General features: G+C 28.7%; 2 long non-coding RNA genes across 18 annotated transcripts in view; one reads left to right on the forward strand and one right to left on the reverse strand.

The window, feature by feature from the left end:
• Positions 1 to 1842: 1842 nt before the first annotated feature.
• LOC126745720 (uncharacterized) lies at positions 1843 to 14605 on the forward strand. Of its 16 annotated transcripts, none has more exons than XR_007663651.1 (8): positions 1843 to 1976; positions 2150 to 2322; positions 3880 to 4052; positions 4226 to 4398; positions 12536 to 12708; positions 13574 to 13746; positions 13920 to 14092; positions 14266 to 14605. It is a non-coding gene; the product is annotated as an uncharacterized LOC126745720 (long non-coding RNA). The 16 variants fall into 16 exon arrangements; XR_007663640.1 differs by lacking the exons at positions 1843 to 1976; positions 2150 to 2322; positions 3880 to 4052; positions 4226 to 4398; positions 12536 to 12708 and adding exons at positions 10333 to 10456; positions 10631 to 10803; positions 10977 to 11149; positions 11670 to 11842; positions 12363 to 12535; XR_007663653.1 differs by lacking the exon at positions 12536 to 12708.
• Positions 14606 to 16536: 1931 nt separating this feature from the next.
• LOC126745719 (uncharacterized) overlaps positions 16537 to 27013 on the reverse strand; it is a 28165-nt gene continuing 17688 nt past the window's right edge. Inside the window, exons 1-4 of one of the 2 annotated variants that reach the window (XR_007663638.1) lie at positions 19299 to 19427; positions 17547 to 17837; positions 17357 to 17491; positions 16537 to 17285 (exon numbers count right to left, since the gene is read on the reverse strand). This is a non-coding gene — a long non-coding RNA (uncharacterized LOC126745719). Of the gene's footprint in view, positions 17286 to 17356; positions 17492 to 17546; positions 17838 to 19298; positions 19428 to 27013 lie in introns of those variants that run through there. The other variant, XR_007663639.1, reaches the window with a different exon arrangement.

The raw sequence follows: 27013 nt of genomic DNA on the forward strand, positions 1-27013 counted from the left end.
AATTTTTCTAACAACTTCTCACCTTGTGTCGACCTTCTAGTGACCTTGAAAATTATCCGCGAGGTCAAACTCACTTGCACCAATTTTTCTAACAACTACTCACCTTGTGTCGACCTTCTAGTGACCTTGAAAATTATCTGCAAGATCAAACTCACTCGCAGCAATTTTTCTAACAACTACTTACCTTGATTCGACCTTCAAGTGACCTTGAAAGGTATTGTGACCTTGAAAATACCTTTTAAGGTCAAATTTTCTTAGTACATTAAACTGTCTTCTTTTGTCCCAACTTAGGCTTCTATTTGATGGTACTTCCCGAGTACCATCATTATTTCGCTTCTTCTTCTTCTCCTTCTTTAATGTTGTAAAATTTGCAGATGACCACTCGACCTCCGAGGACGAGAGAAAGAAGAAGAAGAATCAGAAACGTAACGAACAAAGACAACACAAAACAGAGATAGAGAAACGCAATGGTTACGCCGAAGACGCCTCAAAGGAGAACTGCAGCATGTGGGTACCACCGACCGATCAAACCGGAGAAGGTCGTACCAGTTTGAACGAAAAATTGGGTTATTAATTAAAGAAACAACAAAATCAAGTTTATTAATATTTTATTATTATTTAATGTCCACTTAACTATAAAGATTCAAAGCGTTCTATTTCTAACAGTCTATTGGATACAATAAATGGTACTTATTAAATATCACAAAGGAAAATTTTATTTATCCCCTCTTTCTCCTTACAAAAGAATATGGGGTAAGTATACTTAATGTAATAATAATATCCTTGTCTAGCTCATTATAGTACCTAGGGAACTTGAACTAATAAAGAAGTTATGCAAAATGTTCGATCTAATAAAGTACACGTTAATGGTAAAAAACCGAAATTTCGATTTTTCTCAAAAACTGCAATTCTTTTAGTTTTTTATTATTACGTACAAGGTGCCCCTTTGCATGGAGTACTTGAAAGTTTTTAAATGAAGGCTCTATCTTTAATACCAAAAAAGGTATGCAAAATTTACGATCTTATAAAGTACATGTTAATGGTAAAAAACCGAAATTTCGATTTTTTTTAAAAACTGCAATTCTTCTAGTTTTTTATTATTACGTACAAGGTGCCCATTTGCAAGGAGTACTTGACAGTTTTTAAATGAAGGCTCTATCTTTAATACCAAAAAAGTTATGCAAAATTTACGATCTTATAAAGTACATGTTAATGGTAAAAAACCGAAATTTCGATTTTTCTCAAAAACTACAATTCTTTTAGTTTTCTATTATTACGTACAAGGTGCCCCTTTGCAAGGAGTACTTGACAGTTTATAAATGAAGGCTCTATCTTTAATACCAAAAAAGTTAGGCAAAATTTACGATCTTATAAAGTACATGTTAATGGTAAAAAACCGAAATTTCGATTTTTTTTAAAAACTGCAATTCTTCTAGTTTTTTATTATTACGTACAAGGTGCCCATTTGCAAGGAGTACTTGACAGTTTTTAAATGAAGGCTCTATCTTTAATACCAAAAAAGTTATGCAAAATTTACGATCTTATAAAGTACATGTTAATGGTAAAAAACCGAAATTTCGATTTTTCTCAAAAACTACAATTCTTTTAGTTTTCTATTATTACGTACAAGGTGCCCCTTTGCAAGGAGTACTTGACAGTTTATAAATGAAGGCTCTATCTTTAATACCAAAAAAGTTAGGCAAAATTTACGATCTTATAAAGTACATGTTAATGGTAAAAAACCGAAATTTCGATTTTTCTCAAAAACTACAATTTTTTAAGTTTTTTATTATTACGTACAAGGTGCCCATTTGCAAGGAGTACTTGACAGTTTTTAAATGAAGGCTCTATCTTTAATAACAAAAAAGTTATGCAAAATTTACGATCTTATAAAGTACATGTTAATGGTAAAAAACCGAAATTTTGATTTTTCTCAAAAACTACAATTTTTTAAGTTTTTTATTATTACGTACAAGGTGCCCATTTGCAAGGAGTACTTGACAGTTTTTAAATGAAGGCTCTATCTTTAATACCAAAAAAGTTATGCAAAATTTACGATCTTATAAAGTACATGTTAATGGTAAAAAACCGAAATTTCGATTTTTCTCAAAAACTACAATTTTTTAAGTTTTTTATTATTACGTACAAGGTGCCCATTTGCAAGGAGTACTTGACAGTTTTTAAATGAAGGCTCTATCGTTAATACCAAAAAAGTTATGCAAAATTTACGGTCTTATAAAGTACATGTTAATGGTAAAAAACCGAAATTTCGATTTTTTTTAAAAACTGCAATTCTTCTAGTTTTTTATTATTACGTACAAGGTGCCCCTTTGCAAGGAGTACTTGACAGTTTTTAAATGAAGGCTCTATCTTTAATACCAAAAAAGTTATGCAAAATTTACGGTCTTATAAAGTACATGTTAATGGTAAAAAACCGAAATTTCGATTTTTTTTAAAAACTGCAATTCTCCTAGTTTTTTATTATTACGTACAAGGTACCCCTTTGCAAGGAGTACTTGACAGTTTCTAAATGAAGGCTCTATCTTTAATACCAAAAAAGTTATGCAAAATTTACGGTCTTATAAAGTACATGTTAATGGTAAAAAACCGAAATTTCGATTTTTTTTAAAAACTGCAATTCTTCTAGTTTTTTATTATTACGTACAAGGTGCCCCTTTGCATGGAGTACTTGACAGTTTTTAAATGAAGGCTCTATCTTTAATACCAAAAAAGTTATGCAAAATTTACGGTCTTATAAAGTACATGTTAATGGTAAAAAACCGAAATTTCGATTTTTTTTAAAAACTGCAATTCTCCTAGTTTTTTATTATTACGTAAAAGGTACCCCTTTGCAAGGAGTACTTGACAGTTTATAAATGAAGGCTCTATCTTTAATACCAAAAAAGTTATGCAAAATTTACGGTCTTATAAAGTACATGTTAATGGTAAAAAACCGAAATTTCGATTTTTTTTAAAAACTGCAATTCTCCTAGTTTTTTATTATTACGTACAAGGTACCCCTTTGCAAGGAGTACTTGACAGTTTATAAATGAAGGCTCTATCTTTAATACCAAAAAAGTTATGCAAAATTTACGGTCTTATAAAGTACATGTTAATGGTAAAAAACCGAAATTTCGATTTTTTTTAAAAACTGCAATTCTTCTAGTTTTTTATTATTACGTACAAGGTGCCCCTTTGCATGGAGTACTTGACAGTTTTTAAATGAAGGCTCTATCTTTAATACCAAAAAAGTTATGCAAAATTTACGGTCTTATAAAGTACATGTTAATGGTAAAAAACCGAAATTTCGATTTTTTTTAAAAACTGCAATTCTCCTAGTTTTTTATTATTACGTAAAAGGTACCCCTTTGCAAGGAGTACTTGACAGTTTATAAATGAAGGCTCTATCTTTAATACCAAAAAAGTTATGCAAAATTTACGGTCTTATAAAGTACATGTTAATGGTAAAAAACCGAAATTTCGATTTTTTTTAAAAACTGCAATTCTCCTAGTTTTTTATTATTACGTACAAGGTACCCCTTTGCAAGGAGTACTTGACAGTTTATAAATGAAGGCTCTATCTTTAATACCAAAAAAGTTATGCAAAATTTACGGTCTTATAAAGTACATGTTAATGGTAAAAAACCGAAATTTCGATTTTTTTTAAAAACTGCAATTCTCCTAGTTTTTTATTATTACGTACAAGGTACCCCTTTGCAAGGAGTACTTGACAGTTTATAAATGAAGGCTCTATCTTTAATACAAAAAAAGTTATGCAAAATTTACGGTCTTATAAAGTACATGTTAATGGTAAAAAACCGAAATTTCGATTTTTCTCAAAAACTACAATTTTTTAAGTTTTTTATTATTACGTACAAGGTGCCCCTTTGCATGGAGTACTTGACAGTTTTTAAATGAAGGCTCTATCTTTAATACCAAAAAAGTTATGCAAAATTTACGGTCTTATAAAGTACATGTTAATGGTAAAAAACCGAAATTTCGATTTTTTTTAAAAACTGCAATTCTCCTAGTTTTTTATTATTACGTACAAGGTGCCCATTTGCAAGGAGTACTTGACAGTTTTTAAATTAAGGCTCTATCTTTAATACCAAAAAAGTTATGCAAAATTTACGATCTTATAAAGTACATGTTAATGGTAAAAAACCGAAATTTCGATTTTTTTTAAAAACTGCAATTCTCCTAGTTTTTTATTATTACGTACAAGGTGCCCCTTTGCATGGAGTACTTGACAGTTTTTAAATGAAGGCTCTATCGTTAATACCAAAAAAGTTATGCAAAATTTACGATCTTATAAAGTACATGTTAATGGTAAAAGTGCGAAATTTCGATTTTTTTCAAAAACTGCAATTCTTCTAGTTTTTTATTATTACGTACAAGGTGCCCCTTTGTATGGAGTACTTGACAGTTTATAAATGAAGGCTCTATCATTAATACCAAAAAAGTTATGCAAAATTTACGATCTTATAAAGTACATGTTAATGGTAAAAGTGCGAAATTTCGATTTTTTTCAAAAACTGCAATTCTTTTAGTTTTCTATTATTACGTACAAGGTGCCCCTTTGCAAGGAGTACATGACAGTTTTTAAATGAAGGCTCTATCATTAATACCAAAAAAGTTATGCAAAATTTACGATCTTATAAAGTACATGTTAATGGTAAAAGTGCGAAATTTCGATTTTTTTCAAAAACTGCAATTCTTCTAGTTTTTTATTATTACGTACAAGGTTCCCCTTTGCATGTAGTACTTGACAGTTTATAAATGAAGGCTCTATCATTAATACCAAAAAAGTTATGCAAAATTTACGATCTTATAAAGTACATGTTAATAATAAAAGTGCGAAATTTCGATTTTTTTTCAAAAACTACAATTCTTTTAGTTTTCTATTATTACGTACAAGGTGCCCCTTTGCAAGGAGTACATGACAGTTTTTAAATGAAGGCTCTATCATTAATACCAAAAAAGTTATGCAAAATTTACGATCTTATAAAGTACATGTTAATGGTAAAAGTGCGAAATTTCGATTTTTTTCAAAAACTGCAATTCTTTTAGTTTTCTATTATTACGTACAAGGTGCCCCTTTGCAAGGAGTACATGACAGTTTTTAAATGAAAGCTCTATCTTTAACAACAAAAAAGTTATGCAAAATTTTCGATCTAAAAAAGTACATGTTAATGGTAAAAGTGCGAAATTTCGATTTTTTTCAAAAACTGCAATTCTTTTAGTTTTCTATTATTACGTACAAGGTGCCCCTTTGCAAGGAGTACATGACAGTTTTTAAATGAAGGCTCTATCATTAATACCAAAAAAGTTATGCAAAATTTACGATCTTATAAAGTACATGTTAATGGTAAAAGTGCGAAATTTCGATTTTTTTCAAAAACTGCAATTCTTTTAGTTTTCTATTATTACGTACAAGGTGCCCCTTTGCAAGGAGTACATGACAGTTTTTAAATGAAGGCTCTATCATTAATACCAAAAAAGTTATGCAAAATTTACGATCTTATAAAGTACATGTTAATGGTAAAAAACCGAAATTTTGATTTTTCTCAAAAACTACAATTTTTTAAGTTTTTTATTATTACGTACAAGGTGCCCCTTTGCAAGGAGTACTTGACAGTTTATAAATGAAGGCTCTATCTTTAATACCAAAAAAGTTATGCAAAATTTACGGTCTTATAAAGTACATGTTAATGGTAAAAAACCGAAATTTCGATTTTTTTTAAAAACTGCAATTCTCCTAGTTTTTTATTATTACGTACAAGGTACCCCTTTGCAAGGAGTACTTGACAGTTTATAAATGAAGGCTCTATCTTTAATACCAAAAAAGTTATGCAAAATTTACGGTCTTATAAAGTACATGTTAATGGTAAAAAACCGAAATTTCGATTTTTTTTAAAAACTGCAATTCTCCTAGTTTTTTATTATTACGTACAAGGTACCCCTTTGCAAGGAGTACTTGACAGTTTATAAATGAAGGCTCTATCTTTAATACCAAAAAAGTTATGCAAAATTTACGGTCTTATAAAGTACATGTTAATGGTAAAAAACCGAAATTTCGATTTTTTTTAAAAACTGCAATTCTCCTAGTTTTTTATTATTACGTACAAGGTACCCCTTTGCAAGGAGTACTTGACAGTTTATAAATGAAGGCTCTATCTTTAATACCAAAAAAGTTATGCAAAATTTACGGTCTTATAAAGTACATGTTAATGGTAAAAAACCGAAATTTCGATTTTTTTTAAAAACTGCAATTCTCCTAGTTTTTTATTATTACGTACAAGGTACCCCTTTGCAAGGAGTACTTGACAGTTTATAAATGAAGGCTCTATCTTTAATACCAAAAAAGTTATGCAAAATTTACGGTCTTATAAAGTACATGTTAATGGTAAAAAACCGAAATTTCGATTTTTTTTAAAAACTGCAATTCTTCTAGTTTTTTATTATTACGTACAAGGTGCCCCTTTGCAAGGAGTACTTGACAGTTTTTAAATGAAGGCTCTATCTTTAATACCAAAAAAGTTATGCAAAATTTACGGTCTTATAAAGTACATGTTAATGGTAAAAAACCGAAATTTCGATTTTTTTTAAAAACTGCAATTCTTCTAGTTTTTTATTATTACGTACAAGGTGCCCCTTTGCATGGAGTACTTGACAGTTTTTAAATGAAGGCTCTATCTTTAATACCAAAAAAGTTATGCAAAATTTACGGTCTTATAAAGTACATGTTAATGGTAAAAAACCGAAATTTCGATTTTTTTTAAAAACTGCAATTCTCCTAGTTTTTTATTATTACGTACAAGGTACCCCTTTGCAAGGAGTACTTGACAGTTTATAAATGAAGGCTCTATCTTTAATACCAAAAAAGTTATGCAAAATTTACGGTCTTATAAAGTACATGTTAATGGTAAAAAACCGAAATTTCGATTTTTTTTAAAAACTGCAATTCTTCTAGTTTTTTATTATTACGTACAAGGTGCCCCTTTGCAAGGAGTACTTGACAGTTTATAAATGAAGGCTCTATCTTTAATACCAAAAAAGTTATGCAAAATTTACGGTCTTATAAAGTACATGTTAATGGTAAAAAACCGAAATTTCGATTTTTTTTAAAAACTGCAATTCTCCTAGTTTTTTATTATTACGTACAAGGTACCCCTTTGCAAGGAGTACTTGACAGTTTATAAATGAAGGCTCTATCTTTAATACCAAAAAAGTTATGCAAAATTTACGGTCTTATAAAGTACATGTTAATGGTAAAAAACCGAAATTTCGATTTTTTTTAAAAACTGCAATTCTTCTAGTTTTTTATTATTACGTACAAGGTGCCCCTTTGCATGGAGTACTTGACAGTTTATAAATGAAGGCTCTATCTTTAATACCAAAAAAGTTATGCAAAATTTACGGTCTTATAAAGTACATGTTAATGGTAAAAAACCGAAATTTCGATTTTTTTTAAAAACTGCAATTCTTCTAGTTTTTTATTATTACGTACAAGGTGCCCCTTTGCATGGAGTACTTGACAGTTTTTAAATGAAGGCTCTATCTTTAATACCAAAAAAGTTATGCAAAATTTACGGTCTTATAAAGTACATGTTAATGGTAAAAAACCGAAATTTCGATTTTTTTTAAAAACTGCAATTCTCCTAGTTTTTTATTATTACGTACAAGGTACCCCTTTGCAAGGAGTACTTGACAGTTTATAAATGAAGGCTCTATCTTTAATACCAAAAAAGTTATGCAAAATTTACGGTCTTATAAAGTACATGTTAATGGTAAAAAACCGAAATTTCGATTTTTTTTAAAAACTGCAATTCTTCTAGTTTTTTATTATTACGTACAAGGTGCCCCTTTGCAAGGAGTACTTGACAGTTTATAAATGAAGGCTCTATCTTTAATACCAAAAAAGTTATGCAAAATTTACGATCTTATAAAGTACATGTTAATGGTAAAAAACCGAAATTTCGATTTTTCTCAAAAACTACAATTTTTTAAGTTTTTTATTATTACGTACAAGGTGCCCATTTGCAAGGAGTACTTGACAGTTTATAAATGAAGGCTCTATCTTTAATACCAAAAAAGTTATGCAAAATTTACGGTCTTATAAAGTACATGTTAATGGTAAAAAACCGAAATTTCGATTTTTTTTAAAAACTGCAATTCTCCTAGTTTTTTATTATTACGTACAAGGTACCCCTTTGCAAGGAGTACTTGACAGTTTTTAAATGAAGGCTCTATCTTTAATACCAAAAAAGTTATGCAAAATTTACGATCTTATAAAGTACATGTTAATGGTAAAAAACCGAAATTTCGATTTTTCTCAAAAACTACAATTTTTTAAGTTTTTTATTATTACGTACAAGGTGCCCATTTGCAAGGAGTACTTGACAGTTTTTAAATTAAGGCTCTATCTTTAATACCAAAAAAGTTATGCAAAATTTACGATCTTATAAAGTACATGTTAATGGTAAAAAACCGAAATTTCGATTTTTCTCAAAAACTACAATTTTTTAAGTTTTTTATTATTACGTACAAGGTGCCCATTTGCAAGGAGTACTTGACAGTTTTTAAATGAAGGCTCTATCATTAATACCAAAAAAGTTATGCAAAATTTACGATCTTATAAAGTACATGTTAATGGTAAAAGTGCGAAATTTCGATTTTTTTCAAAAACTGCAATTCTTTTAGTTTTCTATTATTACGTACAAGGTGCCCCTTTACAAGGAGTACATGACAGTTTTTAAATGAAGGCTCTATCATTAATACCAAAAAAGTTATGCAAAATTTACGATCTTATAAAGTACATGTTAATGGTAAAAGTGCGAAATTTCGATTTTTTTCAAAAACTGCAATTCTTCTAGTTTTTTATTATTACGTACAAGGTTCCCCTTTGCATGGAGTACTTGACAGTTTATAAATGAAGGCTCTATCATTAATATCAAAAAAGTTATGCAAAATTTACGATCTTATAAAGTACATGTTAATAATAAAAGTGCGAAATTTCGATTTTTTTTCAAAAACTACAATTCTTTTAGTTTTCTATTATTACGTACAAGGTGCCCCTTTGCAAGGAGTACATGACAGTTTTTAAATGAAGGCTCTATCTTTAATACCAAAAAAGTTATGCAAAATTTACGATCTTATAAAGTACATGTTAATGGTAAAAAACCGAAATGTCGATTTTTCTCAAAAACTACAATTCTTTTAGTTTTCTATTATTACGTACAAGGTGCCCCTTTGCAAGGAGTACTTGACAGTTTATAAATGAAGGCTCTATCATTAATACCAAAAAAGTTATGCAAAATTTACGATCTTATAAAGTACATGTTAATGGTAAAAGTGCGAAATTTCGATTTTTTTCAAAAACTGCAATTCTTTTAGTTTTCTATTATTACGTACAAGGTGCCCCTTTGCAAGGAGTACATGACAGTTTTTAAATGAAGGCTCTATCTTTAATACCAAAAAAGTTATGCAAAATTTACGATCTTATAAAGTACATGTTAATGGTAAAAAACCGAAATTTCGATTTTTTTCAAAAACTGCAATTCTTCTAGTTTTTTATTATTACGTACAAGGTGCCCCTTTACAAGGAGTACTTGACAGTTTATAAATGAAGGCTCTATCTTTAATACCAAAAAAGTTATGCAAAATTTACGATCTTATAAAGTACATGTTAATGGTAAAAAACCGAAATGTCGATTTTTCTCAAAAACTACAATTCTTTTAGTTTTCTATTATTACGTACAAGGTGCCCCTTTGCAAGGAGTACATGACAGTTTTTAAATGAAGGCTCTATCTTTAATACCAAAAAAGTTATGCAAAATTTACGATCTTATAAAGTACATGTTAATGGTAAAAAACCGAAATTTCGATTTTTTTCAAAAACTGCAATTCTTCTAGTTTTTTATTATTACGTACAAGGTGCCCCTTTACAAGGAGTACTTGACAGTTTATAAATGAAGGCTCTATCTTTAATACCAAAAAAGTTATGCAAAATTTACGATCTTATAAAGTACATGTTAATGGTAAAAAACCGAAATGTCGATTTTTCTCAAAAACTACAATTCTTTTAGTTTTCTATTATTACGTACAAGGTGCCCCTTTGCAAGGAGTACATGACAGTTTTTAAATGAAGGCTCTATCTTTAATACCAAAAAAGTTATGCAAAATTTACGATCTTATAAAGTACATGTTAATAATAAAAGTGCGAAATTTCGATTTTTTTTCAAAAACTACAATTCTTTTAGTTTTCTATTATTACGTACAAGGTGCCCCTTTGCAAGGAGTACATGACAGTTTTTAAATGAAGGCTCTATCTTTAATACCAAAAAAGTTATGCAAAATTTACGATCTTATAAAGTACATGTTAATGGTAAAAAACCGAAATGTCGATTTTTCTCAAAAACTACAATTCTTTTAGTTTTCTATTATTACGTACAAGGTGCCCCTTTGCAAGGAGTACTTGACAGTTTATAAATGAAGGCTCTATCATTAATACCAAAAAAGTTATGCAAAATTTACGATCTTATAAAGTACATGTTAATAATAAAAGTGCGAAATTTCGATTTTTTTTCAAAAACTACAATTCTTTTAGTTTTCTATTATTACGTACAAGGTGCCCCTTTGCAAGGAGTACATGACAGTTTTTAAATGAAGGCTCTATCTTTAATACCAAAAAAGTTATGCAAAATTTACGATCTTATAAAGTACATGTTAATGGTAAAAAACCGAAATGTCGATTTTTCTCAAAAACTACAATTCTTTTAGTTTTCTATTATTACGTACAAGGTGCCCCTTTGCAAGGAGTACTTGACAGTTTATAAATGAAGGCTCTATCATTAATACCAAAAAAGTTATGCAAAATTTACGATCTTATAAAGTACATGTTAATGGTAAAAGTGCGAAATTTCGATTTTTTTCAAAAACTGCAATTCTTTTAGTTTTCTATTATTACGTACAAGGTGCCCCTTTGCAAGGAGTACATGACAGTTTTTAAATGAAGGCTCTATCTTTAATACCAAAAAAGTTATGCAAAATTTACGATCTTATAAAGTACATGTTAATGGTAAAAAACCGAAATTTCGATTTTTTTCAAAAACTGCAATTCTTCTAGTTTTTTATTATTACGTACAAGGTGCCCCTTTACAAGGAGTACTTGACAGTTTATAAATGAAGGCTCTATCTTTAATACCAAAAAAGTTATGCAAAATTTACGATCTTATAAAGTACATGTTAATGGTAAAAAACCGAAATGTCGATTTTTCTCAAAAACTACAATTCTTTTAGTTTTCTATTATTACGTACAAGGTGCCCCTTTGCAAGGAGTACATGACAGTTTTTAAATGAAGGCTCTATCTTTAATACCAAAAAAGTTATGCAAAATTTACGATCTTATAAAGTACATGTTAATGGTAAAAAACCGAAATTTCGATTTTTTTCAAAAACTGCAATTCTTCTAGTTTTTTATTATTACGAGCAAGGTGCCCCTTTGCATGGAGTACTTGACAGTTTATAAATGAAGGCTCTATCATTAATACCAAAAAAGTTATGCAAAATTTACGATCTTATAAAGTACATGTTAATAATAAAAGTGCGAAATTTCGATTTTTTTTCAAAAACTACAATTCTTTTAGTTTTTTATTATTACGTACAAGGTGCCCCTTTGCAAGGAGTACATGACAGTTTTTAAATGAAGGCTCTATCATTAATACCAAAAAAGTTATGCAAAATTTACGATCTTATAAAGTACATGTTAATGGTAAAAGTGCGAAATTTCGATTTTTTTCAAAAACTGCAATTCTTTTAGTTTTTTATTATTACGTACAAGGTGCCCCTTTGCAAGGAGTACTTGACAGTTTATAAATGAAGGCTCTATCTTTAATACCAAAAAAGTTATGCAAAATTTACGATCTTATAAAGTACATGTTAATGGTAAAAAACCGAAATGTCGATTTTTCTCAAAAACTACAATTCTTTTAGTTTTCTATTATTACGTACAAGGTGCCCCTTTGCAAGGAGTACATGACAGTTTTTAAATGAAGGCTCTATCTTTAATACCAAAAAAGTTATGCAAAATTTACGATCTTATAAAGTACATGTTAATGGTAAAAAACCGAAATTTCGATTTTTTTCAAAAACTGCAATTCTTCTAGTTTTTTATTATTACGAGCAAGGTGCCCCTTTGCATGGAGTACTTGACAGTTTATAAATGAAGGCTCTATCATTAATACCAAAAAAGTTATGCAAAATTTACGATCTTATAAAGTACATGTTAATAATAAAAGTGCGAAATTTCGATTTTTTTTCAAAAACTACAATTCTTTTAGTTTTTTATTATTACGTACAAGGTGCCCCTTTGCAAGGAGTACATGACAGTTTTTAAATGAAGGCTCTATCATTAATACCAAAAAAGTTATGCAAAATTTACGATCTTATAAAGTACATGTTAATGGTAAAAGTGCGAAATTTCGATTTTTTTCAAAAACTGCAATTCTTTTAGTTTTTTATTATTACGTACAAGGTGCCCCTTTGCAAGGAGTACTTGACAGTTTATAAATGAAGGCTCTATCTTTAATACCAAAAAAGTTATGCAAAATTTACGATCTTATAAAGTACATGTTAATGGTAAAAAACCGAAATTTCGATTTTTTTCAAAAACTGCAATTCTTCTAGTTTTTTATTATTACGTACAAGGTGCCCCTTTGCAAGGAGTACTTGACAGTTTATAAATGAAGGCTCTATCTTTAATACCAAAAAAGTTATGCAAAATTTACGATCTTATAAAGTACATGTTAATGGTAAAAAACCGAAATTTCGATTTTTTTCAAAAACTGCAATTCTTCTAGTTTTTTATTATTACGTACAAGGTGCCCCTTTGCAAGGAGTACTTGACAGTTTATAAATGAAGGCTCTATCTTTAATACCAAAAAAGTTATGCAAAATTTACGATCTTATAAAGTACATGTTAATGGTAAAAAACCGAAATTTCGATTTTTTTCAAAAACTGCAATTCTTCTAGTTTTTTATTATTACGTACAAGGTGCCCCTTTGCAAGGAGTACTTGACAGTTTATAAATGAAGGCTCTATCTTTAATACCAAAAAAGTTATGCAAAATTTACGATCTTATAAAGTACATGTTAATGGTAAAAAACCGAAATTTCGATTTTTTTCAAAAACTGCAATTCTTCTAGTTTTTTATTATTACGAGCAAGGTGCCCCTTTGCATGGAGTACTTGACAGTTTATAAATGAAGGCTCTATCATTAATACCAAAAAAGTTATGCAAAATTTACGATCTTATAAAGCACATGTTAATGGTAAAAGTGCGAAATTTCGATTTTTTTCAAAAACTGCAATTCTTTTAGTTTTCTATTATTACGTACAAGGTGCCCCTTTGCAAGGTGTACTTGACAGTTTTTAAATGAAGGCTCTATCTTTAATACCAAAAAAGTTATGCAAAATTTACGATCTTATAAAGTACATGTTAATGGTAAAAGTGCGAAATTTCGATTTTTTTCAAAAACTGCATTTCTTTTAGTTTTTTATTATTACGTACAAGGTGCCCCTTTGCATGGAGTACTTGACAGTTTTTAAATGAAGGCTCTATCTTTAATACCAAAAAAGTTATGCAAAATTTACGATCTTATAAAGTACATGTTAATAGTAAAAAACCGAAATTTCGATTTTTTTCAAAAACTGCAATTCTTTTAGTTTTTTATTATTACGTACAAGGTGACCCTTTGCAAAGAGTACATGACAGTTTTTAAATGAAGGCTCTATCTTTAATACCAAAAAAGTTATGCAAAATTTACGATCTTATAAAGTACATGTTAATTGTAAAAAATCGAAATTTCGATTTTTTTCAAAAACTGCAATTCTTCTAGTTTTTTATTATTACGTACAAGGTGCCCCTTTGCATGGAGTACTTGACAGTTTTTAAATGAAGGCTCTATCTTTAATACCAAAAAAGTTATGCAAAATTTACGATCTTATAAAGTACATGTTAATAGTAAAAAACCAAAATTTCGATTTTTTTCAAAAACTGCAATTCTTTTAGTTTTTTATTATTACGTACAAGGTGACCCTTTGCAAAGAGTACATGACAGTTTTTAAATGAAGGCTCTATCTTTAATACCAAAAAAGTTATGCAAAATTTACGATCTTATAAAGTACATGTTAATTGTAAAAAATCGAAATTTCGATTTTTTTCAAAAACTGCAATTCTTCTAGTTTTTTATTATTACGTACAAGGTGCCCCTTTGCATGGAGTACTTGACAGTTTTTAAATGAAGGCTCTATCTTTAATACCAAAAAAGTTATGCAAAATTTACGATCTTATAAAGTACATGTTAATAGTAAAAAACCGAAATTTCGATTTTTTTCAAAAACTGCAATTCTTTTAGTTTTCTATTATTACGTACAAGGTGCCCCTTTGCCAGAAGAACTTGACAGTTTTTAAATGAAAGCTCTATCTTTAATAACAAAGAAGTTATGCAAAATTTTCGATCTAAAAAAGTACATATTAATTGTAAAAAATCGAAATTTCGATTTTTCTCAAAAACTATAATTTTTTCAGTTTTTGATAATTACGTACAAGGTGCCCCTTTGCCAGGAGTACTTGACAGTTTTTAAATGAAAGCTCTATCTTTAATAACAAAAACGTTATGCAAAATTTTCGATCTAAAAAAGTACATATTAATTGTAAAAAATCAAAATTTCGATTTTTCTCAAAAACTATAATTTTTTCAATTTTGATAATTATGTGCAAGATGCTTCTTCGCTAGGAGTACTTGGCAGTTTTTAAATGAAAGCTCTATCTTTAACAACAAAAAAGTTATGCAAAATTTTCGATCTAAAAAAGTACATGTTAATTGTAAAAAATCGAAATTTCGATTTTTCTCAAAAACTATATTTTTTTCAATTTTGATAATTATGTGCAAGGTGCTTCTTTGCTAGGAGTACTTGACTGTTTTTAAATGAAAGCTGTATCTTTAATAACAAAAAAGTTATGCAAAATTTTCGATCTAAAAAAGTACATGTTAATTGTAAAAAATCGAAATTTCGATTTTTCTCAAAAACTATAATTTTTTCAATTTTGATAATTATGTGCAAGATGCTTCTTCGCTAGGAGTACTTGACTGTTTTTAAATGAAAGCTCTATCTTTAATAACAAAAAAGTTATGCAAAATTTTCGATCTAAAAAAGTACATGTTAATTGTAAAAAATCGAAATATCGATTTTTCTCAAAAACTATAATTTTTTCAATTTTGATAATTATGTGCAAGATGCTTCTTCGCTAGGAGTACTTGACGGTTTTTAAATGAAAGCTCTATCTTTAATAACAAAAAAGTTATGCAAAATTTTCGATCTAAAAAAGTACATGTTAATTGTAAAAAATCGAAATTTCGATTTTTCTCAAAAACTATAATTTTTTCAATTTTGATAATTATGTGCAAGGTGCTTCTTCGCTAGGAGTACTTGACTGTTTTTAAATGAAAGCTCTATCTTTAAAAGCAAAAAAGTTATATAAAATTTTCGATCTAAAAAAGTACATGTTAATTATTAAAAATCGAAATTTCGATTTTTCTCAAAAACTATAATTTTTTCAGTTTTTGATAATTACGTACAAGGTGCCCCTTTGCCAGGAGTACTTGGCAGTTTCTAAATAAAAGCTGTATCTTTAATAACAAAAAAGTTATGCAAAATTTTCGATCTAAAAAAGTACATGTTAATTGTAAAAAATCGAAATTTCGATTTTTCTCAAAAACTATAATTTTTTCAATTTTAATAATTACGTACCAAAGGCCGCTTTGTAAGGAGTACTTGGGAGTTTTTAAATGAAAGCTCTATCTTTAATAACAAAAAAGTTATGCAAAATTTTCGATCTAAAAAATTTCATGTTAATTGTAAAAAACCGAAATTTCGATTTTTCTCAAAAACTATAATTTTTCAGTTTTTGATAATTACGTACAAGGTGCCCGTTTGCAAGGAGTACTTGACTGTTTTTAAATGAAAGCTATATCTTTAATAACAAAAAAGTTATACAAAATTTTCGATCTAAAAAAATACATGTTAGTTGTAAAAAACCGAAATTTCGATTTTTCTCAAAAACTATAATTTTTTCAATTTTAATAATTATGTGCAAGGTGCCCCTTTGCCAGGAGTGCTTGGCAGTTTTTAAATGAAAGCTCTATCTTTAATAACAAAAAAGTTATGCAAAATTTTCGATCTAAAAAATTTCATGTTAATTGTAAAAAACCGAAATTTCGATTTTTTTCAAAAACTACAATTTTTTTAGTTTTTGGTTATTACGGTCAAGGTGTCCCTTTGCAAGGAGAACTTGACAGTTTTTAAATGAAAGCTCTATCTTTAATAACAAAAAAGTTATGCAAAATTTTCGATCTAAAAAATTACATGTTAATTGTAAAAAACCGAAATTTCGATTTTTTTCAAAAACTACAATTTTTTTATTTTTTTTATTATTACGTACAAGGTGCCCCTTTGCAAGGAGTACTTGACAGTTTTTAAATGAAGGCTCTATCGTTAATAACAAAAAAGTTATGCAAAATTTTCGATTTAAAAAAGTACATGTTAATTGTAAAAAACCGAAATTTCGATTTTCCTCAAAAACTACAATTTTTTTAGTTTTTGATTATTACGTACAAGGTGCCCCTTTGCAAGAAGTACTTGACAGTTTTTAAATGAAAGCTCTATCTTTAATAACAAAAAAGTTATGCAAAATTTTCGATCTAAAAAAGTACATGTTAATTGTAAAAACAGAAATTTTGATTTTTCTTAAAAACTATAATATTTTTAGTTTTGATAATTATGTGCAAGGTGCCCGTTCGCAAGGAGTACTTGACAGTTTTTAAATAAAAGCTCTATCTTAAATACCAAAAAAGTTATGCAAAATTTACGATCTTATAAAGTACATGTTAATGGTAAAAAACCGAAATTTTGATTTTTTGCAAAAACTACAATTTTTTTAGTTTTTTATTATTACGTACAAGGTGCCCCTTTGTAAAAATTAAAAATAAATAATTATAAAAACAAACACGATATAGCATGACTTGCCTTAATCCTAACTTCTTCTGACTCGTCTTGCATCAGTCTAATCAGTTTATCGCAGACAGTTTCCAGTGAAACTTTAGTAGTTTGGCGTAGAACAAACCGGTGACAAGGGCGTGATTGGCCCTTAGACATCACCATTAAACCAACTCGTCCTCGATTTGATCCCCAAATAACCTTGATATCATTGATTCCATAAATCCCTAATTAAATTCAAAATAGATCACAGACAAACTGCATGAATATTACATTTAAGGTGCTGCCATTTACTTACTATGCGTTTAATTAACTCCTTAATAAAATCCGTGAACATCAAGTCGGTGTCGTCGCCCAAACACTCCTGGATCATGCGGTATACCTCCGGAAAATCCAGATAAGGGCCAACCTTCTGGATCGTACTTTTACAGGCCTAAATGGGGTCCATGCATGAGTTAAGTGAGTAAAATGATCCAAAAAAGTCATACCTTGACAACATACACGTCTGGATTGCATAGATGCAAGAGTAAAGTGATGAGGTTCCCTTGGATCTCACTCGATCCTTGAATGCCTCAAAATTGGTCTCCTGGCCAAGGGATGTTGCCAGATCTCCTAATAACTGGATCGAGGATCTCCTTAGACCTGGATCCTCTTGACTGAATAGCAACTTGATCCTCACTGCTCCGGTAACTTGAAAGGAACTGAATTTGTACCCTGGCAAACTGTTCAGGAGTTTCGAGAAGGATTGCAGGGACTCCAGGATCAGCTCGCTTTCGTTCCTAGATAAGGAAGAATAGGTCGATCATTTTGTAAATGATTAAATTAAGAGTAGAACCTTTCAAGGAACCTACAGTTGAGTAGCTCGTTGTCGAGTTATTTCTTCGGGTCCTATTTATTTATTAAGAAATAAATCCTGGAATTTTTACTGAATTGACTTAGAAAATGGACAATATTGATAATGTGGACTAAAAACTCATTAAAATCCATATCGAGATTTGATCACCAGAAACAAAGTCTGTGATAATCACAGAAAAGCTTGCCGGTCAATAAAATCAATCAATTAATAAATTGTCACTGTCAAAATTAGATGTTTTATTTGTAATTCTTATGGTAGAGATTTATTCAAAGTAAGTATATGTAAACGGAATCCAGGTATTAGAGGTTTTTAAAGAAGAAGAGAGAGAAGAAGAAGAAGAAAAAGAAGAAGCAGAAGAAACTTAGGGCTCAACTGCTTGTAAAAAATCAATAATTTTGTCCAGGCATTTAAAAAAGAGGAAGAAGAAGGAGAAGAGAAGTAGCAGTAGCCAAAGTGCGAGAGAAAAGAAGAGAGATGAGAGATGAGAGAGAGAAAAGAGAATTCGTATGTCAAAGAAACCACTTATGTCGGGAAATCTCAGTTAATTCGCCTCAGTTATGGGCTTAGTTTTAACACCTTTTAATAACAAAATATATAACATAAATTGCTAGCCAAGAAACAGGACAGTTGTAACCTTACCTATTAATAATAAAAGCACTAACCCGGATTAAAAATTTTTAACGGAACCACGGAGTCAAAAGCGCCATACTTCTTTATTAAATAATGTAAACGAAGTGTGATAAACGAAGTAATAATCATAAGTATACTCCGAGCAGAAATGTAGGGTTTAAAGAATGTCATACATTTCCACAAATAAATAAAATATTTAAGACGCCCGATATTCTAATAGAACGAACTATAGCAAATTTAGAGGTCGTTCCGCTACATTATATATTTAAGAAAGAACTACGGGTTTGATAAATTTTTTTAATTTTCAAAATTTTTATAGACACTTTTTGTTCCAAATTAAAAATAGAACAAAGTACAAAGAATAACATTTAACCGTAAAACGAAAAATAAAGGAGTTATGGGAGGTTTTTGAAATTTTTGAAAAATTGAAAAAAAAAATATTGCTCATAAAATCGGTTTTTATTTTTTTTCGGGAAAAATATTGGTTGCAGAAAAAAAATTGTATTAACAAAAGTTGTTTGGAACTTCAATGCCCATCAGATTCAATAAAAAAAAGATTTTTTTTGATTGAATTGAAAAAAGCCTTTAAACAGTTTATCTTTATTTTCTCGAAAACTAGATGTAATACTAAAAAAAAAATTTTTGCACCGAATTTCCGATCAAAAACAGAACAACTCATAATGAACGATATTTAATCGTAAAACAAGAAATACCAGAGTTATAAAAGATTTTTGAGAAAAGTTAAGAAACTTACCCCAAATTGTGATAATCCAAACAGTTCATTAAAATGCCCAGTATCTGATTGCAGTACCGCACCACGAGTTCCTTATTCAAATTCTCCGGGGCATACCCCGATCTTCCGCACCCAGCAGCTCTGGTCCAGCTGGACATCCAAAATTTGAAAATCCTGAAAAAGGAATTATCGACGTCTGTTTTTGAGGCCAAAAATGGGCTACAAAAATGCCATATCTCGGCTCTCGTAGAAGCTACGACCTTGCGGATGGTCTCGTTGGATTCAAAATGACAAAACTAATACAAGACGTTGGAATTTTCCCGATAGCTCCCATAGAAGCCGAGATATAAGCCTTCAAAGTTTGGGTTTTTTTTTTTCGGGTATACCCCTCCGTATCGAATTTTTTCACCAAAAATTGACTTTTTCGAAATCAAAGTAAGTATACCAGCGACTTATTCTGATCACCTAGATTACAAAAACACCGGGTTATAACAGGATCCGAGCAGAACTAAGGGAATGAGAGCACTTTGAAAATCCTGAAAAAATCGTTTTCGACGTCCGTTTTTGAGGCCAAAAATGGGCTACAAAAATGCCATATCTCAGCTTTCGTAGAAGCTACGATCTTGCGGATGGTCTCGTTGGATTCAAAATGACGAAACTAAGATAAGACCGTTGGAATTTTCCCGATAGCTTCCATAGAAGCTGAGATATGAGTCTTCAAAAATTAGGTTTTTTCATTTTTCGGGTATACACCTCCGTATCGAATTTTTTCACCAAAAATTGATTTTTTTCAAACTAAGTATACCAGCGTCTTATTCCGATCACCTAGATTACGAAAACACCGGGTTATAATAGGATCCGAGCAGAACTAAGGGATTGAGAGCAATTTGAAAATCCTGAAAAAATCGTTTTCGACGTCCGTTTTTGAGGCCAAAAATGGATTACAAAAATGCGATATCTCGGCTATTGTAAAAGCTACGATCTTGCGGATGGTCTCGTTGGATTCAAAATGACGAAACTAAGACAAGACCGTTGGAATTTTCCCGATAGCTTCCATAGAAGCTGAGATATGAGCCTTCAAAGTTTGGGTTTTTTCATTTTTCGGGTATACCCCCCGTATCGAATTTTTTCACCAAAAATTAATTTTTTTCAAAGTCAAACTAAGTATACCAGCGTCTTATTCTGATCACCTAGATTACGAAAACACCGGGTTATACCAGGATCCGAGCAGAACTAAGGGAATGAGAGCACTTTGAAAATCCTGAAAAAATCGTTTTCGACGTCCGTTTTTGAGGCCAAAAATGGGCTACAAAAATGCGATATCTCGGCTATCGTAAAAGCTACGTTCTTGCGGAAGGTCTCGTTGGATTCAGAAGGACGAAACTAAGACAAGACCGTTGGAATTTTTCCGATAGCTCTCATAGAAGCCGAGATATGAGTCTTCAAAATTTGGGTTTTTTCATTTTTCGGGTATACCCCTCCGTATCGAATTTTTTCACCAAAAATTGATTTTTTCGAAATCAAACTAAGTATGCCAGCGTCTTATTCTGATCACCTAGATTACGAAAACACCGGGTTATAACAGGATCCGAGCAGAACTAAAGCAAAATTTTCGATCTAAAAAAGTACATGTTAATTGTAAAAAACCGAAATTTTGATTTTTCCTAAAAACTATAATTTTTTCAATTTTGATAATTATGTGCAAGATGTCCTTTTGCCAGGAGTACTTGGCAGTTTTTAAATGAAAGCTCTATCCTTAATAACAAAAGAGTTATGCAAAATTTTCGATCTAAAAAAGTACATGTTAATTGTAAAAAACCAAAATTTCGATTTTTCTTAAAAACTATAATTTTTTCAATTTTGATAATTATGTACAAAGTGCCCCTTTGCAAGGAGTACCTGGCGGTTTTTAAATGAAAGATCTATCTTTAATAACAAAAAAGTTATGCAAAATTTTCGATCTAAAAAAGAACATGTTAATTGTAAAAAAAAAAATTTCGATTTTTCTCAAAAACTATAATTTTTTAAATTTTGATTATTATGTGCAAGGTGCCCCTTCACTAGGAGTACTTGACAGTTTTTAAATGAAAGCTCTATCCTTAATAACAAAAAAGTTATGCAAAATTTTCGATCTAAAAAAGTACATGTTAATTGTAAACAACCGAAATTTCGATTTTTCTCAAAAACTATAATTTTTTCAATTTTGATAATTATGTGCAAGATGCCTCTTTGCTAGGAGTACTTGACAGTTTTTAAATGAAAGCTCTTTCTTTAAGAACAAACAAGTTATGCAAAATTTTCGATCTAAAAAAGTACATGTTAATTGTAAAAAACCAAAATTTCGATTTTTCTTAAAAACTATAATTTTTTCAATTTTGATAATTATGTACAAAGTGCCCCTTTGCAAGGAGTACCTGGCGGTTTTTAAATGAAAGCTCTATCTTTAATAACAAAAAAGTTATGCAAAATTTTCGATCTAAAAAAGTACATGTTAATTGTAAAAAACCAAAATTTCGATTTTTCTTAAAAACTATAATTTTTTCAATTTTGATAATTATGTACAAAGTGCCCCTTTGCAAGGAGTACCTGGCGGTTTTTAAATGAAAGCTCTATCTTTAATAACAAAAAAGTTATGCAAAATTTTCGATCTAAAAAATTACATGTTAATTGTAAAAAACCAAAATTTCGATTTTTTTCAAAAACTACAATTTTTTTTAGTTTTTGGTTATTACGTACAAGGTGTCCCTTTGCAAGTAGTACTTGACAGTTTTTAAATGAAAGCTCTATCTTTAATAACAAAAAAGTTATGCAAAATTTTCGATCTAAAAAATTACATGTTAATTGTAAAAAACCAAAATTTCGATTTTTTTCAAAAACTACAATTTTTTTTAGTTTTTGGTTATTACGTACAAGGTGTCCCTTTGCAAGGAGTACTTGACAGTTTTTAAATGAAAGCTCTATCTTTAATAACAAAAAAGTTATGCAAAATTTTCGATCTAAAAAATTACATGTTAATTGTAAAAAACCAAAATTTCGATTTTTTTCAAAAACTACAATTTTTTTTAGTTTTTGGTTATTACGTACAAGGTGTCCCTTTGCAAGTAGTACTTGACAGTTTTTAAATGAAAGCTCTATCTTTAAAAACAAAAAAGTTATGCAAAATTTTCGATCTAAAAAAGTACATGTTAATTGTAAAAAACCGAAATTTCGATTTTTCTTAAAAACTATAATTTTTTAAATTTTGATAATTATGTGCAAGGTGCCCCTTTACTAGGAGTACTTGATTGTTTTTAAATGAAAGCTCTATCTTTAATAACAAAAAAGTTATGCAAAATTTTCGATCTAAAAAATTACATGTTAATTGTAAAAAACCGAAATTTCGATTTTTTTTAAAAACTACATTTTTTTTAGTTTTTGGTTATTACGTACAAGGTGTCCCTTTGCAAGTAGTACTTGACAGTTTTTAAATGAAAGCTCTATCTTTAAAAACAAAAAAGTTATGCAAAATTTTCGATCTAAAAAAGTACATGTTAATTGTAAAAAACCGAAATTTCGATTTTTCTTAAAAACTATAATTTTTTAAATTTTGATAATTATGTGCAAGGTGCCCCTTTACTAGGAGTACTTGATTGTTTTTAAATGAAAGCTCTATCTTTAATAACAAAAAAGTTATGCAAAATTTTCGATCTAAAAAAGTACATGTTAATTGTAAAAAACCGAAATTTCGATTTTTCTTAAAAACTATAATTTTTTAAATTTTGATAATTATGTGCAAGGTGCCCCTTTACTAGGAGTACTTGATTGTTTTTAAATGAAAGCTCTATCTTTAATAACAAAAAAGTTATGCAAAATTTTTGATCTAAAAAAGTACATGTTAATTGTAAAAAACCGAAATTTCGATTTTTTTCAAAAACTACAATTTTTTTAGTTTTTGGTTATTACGTACAAGGTGTCCCTTTGCAAGGAGTACTTGACAGTTTTTAAATGAAAGCTCTATCTTTAATAACAAAAAAGTTATGCAAAATTTTCGATCTAAAAAAGTACATGTTAATTGTAAAAAACCGAAATTTCGATTTTTTTTAAAAACTACAATTTTTTTAGTTTTTGGTTATTACGTACAAGGTGTCCCTTTGCAAGTAGTACTTGACAGTTTTTAAATGAAAGCTCTATCTTTAATAACAAAAAAGTTATGCAAAATTTTCGATCTAAAAAAGTACATGTTAATTGTAAAAAACCGAAATTTCGATTTTTCTCAAAAATTATAATTTTTTCAATTTTAATAATTATGTGCAAGGTGCCCCTTTGCCAGAAGTACTTGGCAGTTTTTAAATGAAAGCTTTATCTTTAATAACAAAAAAGTTATGCAAAATTTTCGATCTAAAAAATTACATGTTAATTGTAAAAAACCGAAATTCCGATTTTTTTCAAAAACTACAATTTTTTTAGTTTTTGGTTATTACGTACAAGGTGTCCCTTTGCAAGTAGTACTTGACAGTTTTTAAATGAAAGCTCTATCTTTAAAAACAAAAAAGTTATGCAAAATTTTCGATCTAAAAAAGTACATGTTAATTGTAAAAAACCGAAATTTCGATTTTTCTTAAAAACTATAATTTTTTAAATTTTGATAATTATGTGCAAGGTGCCCCTTTACTAGGAGTACTTGATTGTTTTTAAATGAAAGCTCTATCTTTAATAACAAAAAAGTTATGCAAAATTTTCGATCTAAAAAATTACATGTTAATTGTAAAAAACCGAAATTTCGATTTTTTTTAAAAACTACATTTTTTTTAGTTTTTGGTTATTACGTACAAGGTGTCCCTTTGCAAGTAGTACTTGACAGTTTTTAAATGAAAGCTCTATCTTTAAAAACAAAAAAGTTATGCAAAATTTTCGATCTAAAAAAGTACATGTTAATTGTAAAAAACCGAAATTTCGATTTTTCTTAAAAACTATAATTTTTTAAATTTTGATAATTATGTGCAAGGTGCCCCTTTACTAGGAGTACTTGATTGTTTTTAAATGAAAGCTCTATCTTTAATAACAAAAAAGTTATGCAAAATTTTCGATCTAAAAAAGTACATGTTAATTGTAAAAAACCGAAATTTCGATTTTTCTTAAAAACTATAATTTTTTAAATTTTGATAATTATGTGCAAGGTGCCCCTTTACTAGGAGTACTTGATTGTTTTTAAATGAAAGCTCTATCTTTAATAACAAAAAAGTTATGCAAAATTTTTGATCTAAAAAAGTACATGTTAATTGTAAAAAACCGAAATTTCGATTTTTTTCAAAAACTACAATTTTTTTAGTTTTTGGTTATTACGTACAAGGTGTCCCTTTGCAAGGAGTACTTGACAGTTTTTAAATGAAAGCTCTATCTTTAATAACAAAAAAGTTATGCAAAATTTTCGATCTAAAAAAGTACATGTTAATTGTAAAAAACCGAAATTTCGATTTTTTTTAAAAACTACAATTTTTTTAGTTTTTGGTTATTACGTACAAGGTGTCCCTTTGCAAGTAGTACTTGACAGTTTTTAAATGAAAGCTCTATCTTTAATAACAAAAAAGTTATGCAAAATTTTCGATCTAAAAAAGTACATGTTAATTGTAAAAAACCGAAATTTCGATTTTTCTCAAAAATTATAATTTTTTCAATTTTAATAATTATGTGCAAGGTGCCCCTTTGCCAGAAGTACTTGGCAGTTTTTAAATGAAAGCTTTATCTTTAATAACAAAAAAGTTATGCAAAATTTTCGATCTAAAAAATTACATGTTAATTGTAAAAAACCGAAATTCCGATTTTTTTCAAAAACTACAATTTTTTTAGTTTTTGGTTATTACGTACAAGGTGTCCCTTTGCAAGTAGTACTTGACAGTTTTTAAATGAAAGCTCTATCTTTAATAACAAAAAAGTTATGCAAAATTTTCGATCTAAAAAAGTACATGTTAATGGTAAAAAACCGAAATTTCGATTTTTCTCAAAAACTATAATTTTTTCAATTTTAATAATTATGTGCAAGGTGCCCCTTTGCCAGGAGTACTTGGCAGTTTTTAAATGAAAGCTTTATCTTTAATAACAAAAAAGTTATGCAAAATTTTCGATCTAAAAAAGTACATGTTAATTGTAAAAAACCAAAATTTCGATTTTTTTCAAAAACTACAATTTTTTTAGTTTTTGGTTATTACGTACAAGGTGTCCCTTTGCAAGGAGTACTTGACACTTTTTTAATGAAAGCTCTATCTTTAATAACAAAAAAGTTATGCAAAATTTTCGATCTAAAAAAGTACATGTTAATTGTAAAAAACCGAAATTTCGATTTTTTTCAAAAACTACAATTTTTTTAGTTTTTGCTTATTACGTACAAGGTGTCCCTTTGCAAGTAGTACTTGACAGTTTTTAAATGAAAGCTCTATCTTTAATAACAAAAAAGTTATGCAAAATTTTCGATCTAAAAAAGTACATGTTAATTGTAAAAAACCGAAAATTCGATTTTTTTCAAAAACTACAATTTTTTTAGTTTTTGCTTATTACGTACAAGGTGTCTCTTTGCAAGTAGTACTTGACAGTTTTTAAATGAAAGCTCTATCTTTAATAACAAAAAAGTTATGCAAAATTTTTGATCTAAAAAATTACATGTTAATTGTAAAAAACCGAAATTTCGATTTTTTTTAAAAACTACAATTTTTTTAGTTTTTGGTTATTACGTACAAGGTGTCCCTTTGCAAGTAGTACTTGACAGTTTTTAAATGAAAGCTCTATCTTTAAAAACAAAAAAGTTATGCAAAATTTTCGATCTAAAAAAGTACATGTTAATTGTAAAAAACCGAAATTTCGATTTTTCTTAAAAACTATAATTTTTTAAATTTTGATAATTATGTGCAAGGTGCCCCTTTACTAGGAGTACTTGATTGTTTTTAAATGAAAGCTCTCTCTTTAATAACAAAAAAGTTATGCAAAATTTTCGATCTAAAAAAGTACATGTTAATAGTAAAAAACCGAAATTTCGATTTTTCTCAAAAACTATAATTTTTTCAATTTTAATAATTATGTGCAAGGTGCCCCTTTGCCAGGAGTGCTTGGCAGTTTTTAAATGAAAGCTTTATCTTTAATAACAAAAAAGTTATGCAAAATTTTCGATCTAAAAAAGTACATGTTAATTGTAAAAAAACGAAATTTCGATTTTTTTCAAAAACTACAATTTTTTTAGTTTTTGGTTATTACGTACAAGGTGTCCCTTTGCAAGGAGTACTTGACAGTTTTTAAATAAAAGCTCTTTCTTTAAGAACAAACAAGTTATGCAAAATTTTCGATCTAAAAAAGTACATGTTAATTGTAAAAAACCAAAATTTCGATTTTTCTTAAAAACTATAATTTTTTCAATTTTGATAATTATGTACAAAGTGCCCCTTTGCAAGGAGTACCTGGCGGTTTTTAAATGAAAGCTCTATCTTTAATAACAAAAAAGTTATGCAAAATTTTCGATCTAAAAAAGTACATGTTAATTGTAAAAAACCGAAATTTTAATTTTTCCTAAAAACTATAATATTTTCAATTTTGATAATTATGTGCAAGATGTCCTTTTGCCAGGAGTACTTGGCAGTTTTTAAATGAAAGCTCTATCCTTAATAACAAAAAAGTTATGCAAAATTTTCGATCTAAAAAAGTACATGTTAATTGTAAAAAACCGAAATTTTAATTTTTCCTAAAAACTATAATATTTTCAATTTTGATAATTA

Source organism: Anthonomus grandis, chromosome 16 (assembly GCF_022605725.1).
Source record: "Anthonomus grandis grandis chromosome 16, icAntGran1.3, whole genome shotgun sequence".
In the NCBI taxonomy this organism is placed as follows: Eukaryota; Metazoa; Arthropoda; class Insecta; order Coleoptera; family Curculionidae; genus Anthonomus; species Anthonomus grandis.